Raw genomic sequence first — 9,070 nt, forward strand, 5'->3', positions numbered from 1 at the left:
CATGACCAGAGGTTCCAACACACCTTTGATACCACCACTTGAAGATCCATAGTCAGCCCTTCACAAAAAGAAGGATAAGAATGTGAAAGACGATCAAACACCGAAGAAGACACCTTTACAAGATTTCAAGTCAGTGTTCTCAAAGAAGTTGGGGAAGAAAACGGGAGAATCGAGTTCATATTCAAAGGACAAGAGCAAGATTGAAAGCTTAGATCAAAGACCTATCCCAAACGAATCTGAATACGAGTCCGAGAACAAGTTTGGACTATATACGAGCGAACCCGAAGACGAGCCAAGCAACGAAATGGCGAACATTGAAGAAATGTCAATGGGAGCTTACAAGAAGCGTATTCGAGAAGATATTGGCTTGGGATTAGTACAACCCGCGATTCCTGCCACTGCCACATTCGAGTTAAAGGGACACATCCTTAATGCACTAAAGGATATTCCGTTTTATGGAAAGGATCATGAGGATGCTTTCAAACATCTAGATGAGCTCAAGGACATTGCTGACTATTTCAATGTCCCGAATATTAATAGAGATACTATCTTGCTGAGGATGCTACCAGTTACTTTCAAGGGAGCTGCAAAAGACTGGTTGAAAGCACTCCCACCTGGTACAATCACTACTTGGGCTCAAATGCGTGAGCCGTTTCTAGACCAATTTTTCCCACCATCCAAGATAGCTAAACTCAAGAAGGCAATAGCCAACTTTGAGCAACAACCGGGGGAGTCATTATACGAGGCATGGGAGCGTTACAAAGGATTGTTAAGGAATTGTCCTCAACATGATCTTAATGTTCAACAAGAGATGTCTATTTTCTATGATGGGGTCAATGTTATGACAAGGCAACTCCTTGATTCTCAAGGGCCACTGACAAAGAAAAATCCAAGGGAGGTCAAGGAGCTAGTTGAAGAATTCGCAAAACACTCTCGTGAGTACCACAACCCAAGACAAGATGGAGCAAAAGGCAGTGGGGTGCACATTCTGAAGAGATGGCTGCTATGATGGCAATGTTGAATACTATGGACCGAAGATTGACCCAAATGGACCAATCAATTCATGCGATTAGAGTTGGTTGTGAAAAATGCAATGGTCCACACTTGACTAAGGATTTCCATTTAGATGATAACGGGTATAAAAAGGCTCAAGTATGCTACTCGAGTGGGGACAAGTATGATGAAGATTGGAGAAAACCGAAGAAGGAGTGGCTGCGATACAATGAGTACAAGAAGCAGAAGGAGGAAAAATATAGACAGACTGGTCGGGGCTTCTACCAAAAGGAGCAACCACCAGCTGAGAAGAAAGCTGATCTAGAGACCATGTTAGTTCGTTTCATGGAAGCTTCAGAGAAAAGACATGATGATACGGATACAGCATTGAAGGATCAAATAATAATGATAAAGGAGCATCAAACTATGATGAAAAATCAGCAAGCAATGATGATTGACATGCAAACTTCATTAAGGAATCAGCAAGCCTCCATCCACAACCTTGAAGCTCAACTTGGTCAACTTACTACTTTGGTGGATGAGAGATTATCTCCCCAATATCCCGAAAAGAAGACTAATTCCCATGTTATGATGATTGATACTGAAGAAGAGGCCATCTTTTAGTTCTTAGAAGCACTAGAGGAGGAGCCAAATCCATCCGGACCAAAGCCAAAGAAGTCGAAGCTCGAAAACGAAATTTTTGCTGAAACACCAAACTCACGTCGTGAGCCCGCCATGCTCACGACGTGGGCTCGGTCTGAACAGAAAAATTCAAAATCCGTTCCGGCTTACCAACCGCCTTTGCCGTTTCCGTCTCGAGTACATCTCAGTCCACTGGAAAGGGAACATCTGGAGTTTATTCAGCAAATAAAGGTTATTCCTATTAATACCCCTTTTATCGATTCACTTTCAAAAATTCCAGAATACGCGAAGTTCCTACAAGATCTTGTAGACACTCGTCAGCAGTTGAAAAGAATTCTAAAGTCATTCTTAGTGAACAAAGTTCAAGAGTTGTATTAGGAGAGATACCTAAGAAGATGGGAGATCCTGGACGCCTCACTCTTCCATGTGAGTTTGGAAACAACTTGAAGACTTATGCTTTAGCCGATTCTGGGGCTAACATAAATTTGATGCCATATTCATTCTATCAAAAGCTGAATATTCAGAAAATGAAGGCTACAAAGATGACCATCCACATGGCCAATCGTTCGGTGACGCACCCAAGGGGGATTGTAGAAGACATCCTTGTTAAAATTGGGAAATTTGTTTTCCCAGTTGACTTTGTACTTATGGATATGAAGGAGGATGTAAATGTCCCAATTATTCTTGGTCGCCCTCTACTTAATAATGTTAGAGCTTTAGTTGATGTTCGTGAATCCAAGCTTACATTGAGGGTTGGTGATGATGAGGAGACTTTTGGAATACAAGATGGTTTTCAAGGAGAAGATGTAAAAGGTGAGGTGTTCAATATGGATGAAGATAATGATCTTGAAGAATTGGAGAAGCTCATGGAGGAAGAAAGTAATACAATTCATCAAGTTAAACGCACTAAATCGAGAGCATCCATCCCGTTCTTCGTTGAAGTTATTACCTACACAAAACCAACAACTTTGATGAGTGAGGAAAGCGATGAATTGTCGAGTGATGAAGACAAGGCTACTTCCAAGGAGACGAGTCCATTGGTGAAAGAAGAAAAGATTCCTATGGAGCTTAATAAAAGTGAAGAAAAATTGGAGACTAAAGGGATCAAACGCAAGCTCGATGGAGACGAGACCAAGGCTAAAAAGGAGAATTCAAAGAAGGCGTACATTCGATGTGTCCAAGCTTACAAGAGGTGATGCAAAGAACAGAAAATTTAGGTGGTGATGGATTCCTCTAATAGCTCAACGTAGGAGGCATGGAGTCTGGCTCACGACTTCATCAAAAAGAAGCGCTTCTCGGGAGGCAACCCGAGTTTGGTTTGGATTTTCTTTTCTTTTTCTTTTTAGTTTTTGCATTTTTTTATTTTTCTAGTAAAATCGATCATATCATCTACAACATTTTATGCATAATAAAACACTGAGTGTGAGGTCCCTAAAATTAAATGGTAATAGTTTAAGAATTATATTTAATGAAATATTGAATTTATTAGTAAATTATGTGCCAGACATAGCTCACGACGTGAATCCTTTAGGACTCACGACGTGAGTTAAGGAAAACTTACGGACATCTGTTAGTTAGCCCAATACATGCTCTAGCCTATTTAGCATTTAGTTAACTGTCCCACTACATGCCCAGTCCACTTGTTCATTAATGAAATGGCCCAACTTTTCAGTCCACGAGAATTCACGACGTGAACTTTAGGAATTCACGACGTGAATGTTGAAAAGGTCACGAGACCACAGATAAGAAAGAGATTCCTTTGACCAAACACATATTTATTGTTCACGAAGTAAGGTTGTCTTCTGGTCCCCCCATCTTACCGATTGCGGCCAATTCCAACTCTTAATCTCTTTTTGCTTACGTAATCAACGATTTAAGGTAAAGATTTCTTAGTTCTCATGGCTAATTTTTCTTTAATAAGTTGCATTTAGGGATAGGGTTTGGTAATTAGTACAATTTCTTTATGTGCCCTAAAATTCATGATATAGCACTTGCATGTTACTAGATGTGCTTAGATTTAAATATGAATAAACCCCATTGAAGATTTTTGGACCGATTCATGCATACCTTGACCGATACCTACCCTCGTTGACGAACTCACGACGTGAATCCTTAGGGATTCACGACGTGAATCCTAGACGTGAATGATACAGTTTTCTGTTTACTCATCATTTCTTGGATTTTTGTTTTGTGGTTGTTTGTTGTTTTGTTTTGCAGAAATGGGTCCAAGAAGAGAGGTTCCAATATGGGTAGCTAGTTTGCACCCATTTTACATCTTCCCAACAACTTTTCCTCGGGATATTTTGACACGGTGCAACAACCGGTTGGGGTGGCTTTACAACCGTGAGATTGTTGTTGCCCCTACAGTTAATTGGGCAAGGTTAAGGGAGGTTGGGCTTGTTGATCGGCTGTCCCAGTATCTTACAAAAATATTTTTGGGAAATGAATTTTCATTTACGTGTAAAGGGTGGCACAACTTGTTTAGAATTCAAGAAAGGGTGTATAAGGAACTTTGTGTGGAATTCTTTGCAACTGTGACATTTCATGAAAATGTCCAAGATCCTACCTTTCAGCGAGCATTGGGTTTCCGTCTCGGGGGCGAATACCGAGAATGTAGTTTGGTGGAGTTCTCTTGGCGTATGGGTTTATATGAGGCACATGAGGCCATGACTCCAGAATTTGTGATGTTTCTGAGGGAGGCTGCCTGAGGGTATGAGAATGAAGCATCGGGTGTAAGTTTTTGGAACAACATTGTTTCGGGAGTGTTTAATTCCGGGGTGTCACCAGAAAGCGGCATCATATCTCCCATCCACCGCTTACTTCACCGCCTTATCACCTTTTCCATCCACCATAAACGTCATGGGGATAAGGTCACAAAGATGAACTTTTTCTATTTGTGGTCAATCTTACAGCCGGGAGTATGCTACAACATTCCATACTTCTTAGCCCGCTATTTGGCGGAATATGCTACGAGTTCCCGCCCCGGGAGCCCCATCTGTGGTGGCCATTTTATCACACGATTGGCCCAGTCTTATGGTTTGATCGTTCCCGACATTACCCGCTCTTTGACTTGTATGGAGGGAAACGAGTTCACGATGGGATATTTGGAGACAATGCGGGCAGTAAACAATTATGGGTCTCATTGGGGAATTCTACATTCGGATGATGATGATGGTGACAAGCAGCAAGATGACCAACCCAATCCACAACCACGGCCTCGGCGTAGGAATGTTAGAGGTAGAGGAGAGAGAGGGCAGCCGGTGCATCAAAACGCACATTTTGGAGGAGATATGGCGGGCTATTTTGATCAATTATCATTGAGTACTAATTGGATCGGGGGTACAATGGAAAACATGGTCTGACATGTCGGTATTGAGCAACCACCACCTTTGGGAAGTCAATACCCCATTTGTCCTACATGGAGATCTTATCAACATTCAAGGGGAGATGAAGCAAGAACGAGTGGAGCCCGAGATGATGAGGAGAATGATTGATCATTTTCGTTTTTATCTTTTTGTTTTTAGTTTAAATTTAGGTTGTGTTGTTTTTGAACTTGTTTGGTTTGTAAGACATTTTAAATTATTATGTTACTTTTATTTCCTTTTGATGTTTGAATTTCAGATTGCTAAAGGCGTATCAGGAAGGAAAGTCGAGTCGAGAGCGTATATGTCTAGGCAATTGTCGTTTAGAGTTTCAAGTCGAGAGTCGAGACCCACAATTGGAAATAAGTGTGGGGTGAGTCGAGAGAGAGGATAGAGTTAGAAGAGTCGTCAAATACTGCATTTAGAAGGGTCTTAATTCATTAAGACATTGGTTGGAGTTCATTCATTTACAAAAAAAAAAAAAAAAAGATGGGCTGTTTCAGTTTCTGTTTGCCCAGTTCTCACGTCGTGAGGCCTTATTCCTCACGTCGTGAGCTGGGTTACGAAGGCATTCTGACTTTATTTTTAGCGACCTCACATCGTGAGTCGTATATTCTCACAAAATGCAACCTTTTCATTCACCTCTTCTACATGCTTCACCACCATTCTCTTTGGAGTTATTTTGAAGATTATTCTGGCTAGTTTCCTCCACTATATAATGTGGTGTATGCTTTCCCACATTATTCTTCACGTTTTGGAGATTTACGCCTCATTTGTTAAAGATTGAAGTTTCGATTCGTCAAGGTGACTTATATACCTCGCAATGATCAAGATCTAAGTTCCTATTTTGAGGAAGTTCCATATTCGAGATGCACATTTTATCCGCACGACTGGAGTTCGATCCCGCCACTGCTATCCCAGGGGAGTCTGTTCCTTTTTCTCCCTTTTCTTGCTTTTAAATTATTTTATGCATACAATGAGGGCATTGTATGTAATAAGTGTGGGGTAGGGGGTCGAAAAAGTAAATTGCTAGAAATTAGTAAATTAAAAAATTTTAGAAATAAATTTGAAATAATAATCTAAATAGAAAATTCTAGTAATAATGATTATGTAAACTCAAGTTGCTAGTGTTGCATGGGATGATCTGATAAGAGCTCAAATGTTTAGTTGAGCCAATACACGGTATAGTGCATTTGTGGCCTCCTTTATTCTAGTGAAATCATGAGACAAAAACACAACCTCACTTAGTTTGAGGGATGCAATATGTTTAGCAGCCTGTACTTGAAATGTATCCAGGAAAGCTTATGTAGTCATTGCACATAGACTAATATCTTTAACCAATAAGGGTTGAAGTTAAGCGCCCCTGCTTAAGCATGTAGGGTTTTGAGTGAAAGAAAAAAGTGAGTACATGTAAAAAAAAAGAGAGAAATTACCAAAAAGTGAAAAGTTGAAGAATTTTTGGAGCTATAGAAGTATCAAAGTTTAAAGATCAAATATCAAAGATCAAAAATTCTGAAGAAATATAAAAGTGAAGATACCAATAATTACACAAGAAGGTGGTGAATTTGAAGAAATCAAATATCAATTATCAAAGAAATGAAGAATTCAAGAGCTCCAAAGTGTGGTATCTAAAAGTTGTAATTCTCTAGTTTATGTATGCTTGGGTAGCTTTACAAAAATACCTTGAGGTTAGAAAGATTTTTGAGGATGGATTCGGAGGGATGCATAAAATGAGCATTCTTCAAAAGAAGTGGGCGCATGTTTATGAGGATTATGAGTATTTAGAATTGAGGGGGGTTACTTAGGAAAAATTTTAGACACAGATGCACGCGTTGAGCTCTTGGCATAATGGCTGAGTTTGAGTGATAAAGGTTTAATTTGAAAAATAATTAGATTTGCTTGAGGGAAAGCAAAGTATAAGTGTGGGGTATTTTGATATTTCCATATTTATACATATTTTTAGGCAATATTTATTTACATTTTTATAAATAATTTGGTTATTTTCATAGAATAATGGTACTTATAGGCTTAAATTATATTGTGCAGCCAAATAGAAGCATTTTCGAAGAGAGGGACTAAAGTTGACAAAACATGGAACTTTGGAGGCTTGAAGGAAAGAAGAATAAAAAAACTCAGCAAAACAAGTACTCACGACGTGAGTAATTGAAGACTCACGACGTGAGTGGAGTATTCTAGAAGATATGCACCGGATGAAATAAGAGTCCTTGTCGAATACGTTAATCTCGCACTCGCGACGTCAGGCTTATTGGCTCACGACGTGAGATGGGAAAAATCGGAAATTGTATAAACCCTTGTCCATTACGACTTGGGGGACTTTTGGCTGCCTTGGAGGATTTCTGGAGATGATTTTCAGAAGAAGAAAAAGTTTGGAATTGGCTTTCAATACCAAAGGAGAAGAAGTTCATAATTTGATTCATCGTTTGATACATTTAAACATGTTTTTGATTATGGATTTTGTTTGCTTAGTTGCTAGGATGTCCAGCTAAATCTAGCTGCTTCTGTTAGCTAGATGAAGCTGGAACTCATGGTGTATTTACTTTAGCTTTTATTTACTAGTTGGTTAAGACTTGTGTTGGATTGATTTTACCTAGCATGTTTTTTTGATAATTGATTGCTTTAAATTCTTATTCTGTGTAGTTACTGAATATGAATTTACATGAATTTGAATACCTAATAATTCAGTGAACACTAGTTTATTAGAGCTAAGATCAAACCAATCTTAGTTAAGCAATTAAATTATTAAAATTAAGTTGTGCTAGAGAACTCATGATTATGACCATAATGTGTGTTTATGAAATCAATCTTACATAGCTCCAATTTCATTTAATAATCGATTATGTGTTAGCTATTGTGTGACCATACATAGATTTACATGAATTGATTAATGTTAGTAGATTTAGAACTAAATTGCTAATACTGTCTTAATTGGTAACCAACAGTAATTGTCATAGCTAATTTATAACCCATTGAGTGAAAGTGGATTCGAACTAACAGAAGTATTTGTTTATTGATTGAGTGTGTGTTAAAGAATTAAGTTCATCTAAACTTGCAAACTTAGATAAATTCGATTTCTTTGTTAATAACTAGGTTAATTTAGTAGTAGATAAATTAATAAGTCAAAACCGTTCCCTGTGATCGACACCCGACTTACCCGACTATTCTATAATTTGACTAGGTATACTGCCTAGGTGAAATTAGTTAGTTAAGGTAGTTAGGTTATAAATTTAAAATTAGGTGTAGCTAATTGTACGTATCAACCCGAATGGATGGCTGTGGTATCAACTGTGAAGGCTCATGAGCAGTTTAAAACCTATTCATTGGCGAAGATGGTGGGTATTCTCAAGTCTCATGAAAGTGTTGTGACAAAGGAAGCGAAAGTGTTATCTAGTATGGGATCCTTGGCCCTTCTCTCTAAGGCGAAGAATATGGCAGAAGATGAAGAAGAGTCAGAAATGTCTGAATATGATCTGACAAGCGAAGAGTATGCAATGATGGTTTCTAACCCGAAGCAGTTTGCTCGCAAAAATTTCCCTGTTGCCAAGAACCGAAACTGGCAGGGAAGCTACAGCTCAGAAAAGTCGAAAGAGGAAATCAAAAATAATCCTCAGAAAGAAGAAGAGAAGAAGGAGAGCAAACTGGTAGGAGACTCCGGATACGATTTGGAAAAAACCATTTTGCGAAAGATTGCATGTTAAGAAAGCTATCGGAGAAGAAGGAGGGTGAAGATGATGAAGCATACCATATGCGCAAGCTGGAGGAGATAAAGAAAAAAAAGCATCTAACAATTCTATGAATGCTTTGATTGTGAAGGAGAACGTTGTTGATGACGAGTTCGGTGGCCTAGAGGTCTGGTCTACAGACTCTGAAGATGAAGAAGTACGTAAACCCACGCATGGCAAAGCATTTGTGGCGAAAGAACAAAGTACTGAGTTTGCTGGGAGATGCTTGATGGTGACAGCTAGAGTGTCACAAATGAGGGGCTACACAACCGAAGGCGAGTATGATGAGGCGAATCAGAAGGAAGATAAGTGTTTTGCTGCCAAACCTGTGAG

General features: G+C 39.1%; 1 non-coding gene across 1 annotated transcript; it reads right to left on the reverse strand.

The window, feature by feature from the left end:
- Positions 1 to 688: 688 nt before the first annotated feature.
- Positions 689 to 795, reverse strand: LOC145135240 (small nucleolar RNA R71). The gene has a single exon (XR_013719702.1). It is a non-coding gene; the product is annotated as a small nucleolar RNA R71 (small nucleolar RNA).
- Between the last annotated feature and the right edge of the window lie 8,275 nt (positions 796 to 9,070).

This window comes from Lactuca virosa, chromosome 8 (genome assembly GCF_052849685.1).
Source record: "Lactuca virosa cultivar CGN04683 chromosome 8, Lactuca_virosa_CGN04683_v6, whole genome shotgun sequence".
NCBI classification, from domain to species: Eukaryota; Viridiplantae; Streptophyta; class Magnoliopsida; order Asterales; family Asteraceae; genus Lactuca; species Lactuca virosa.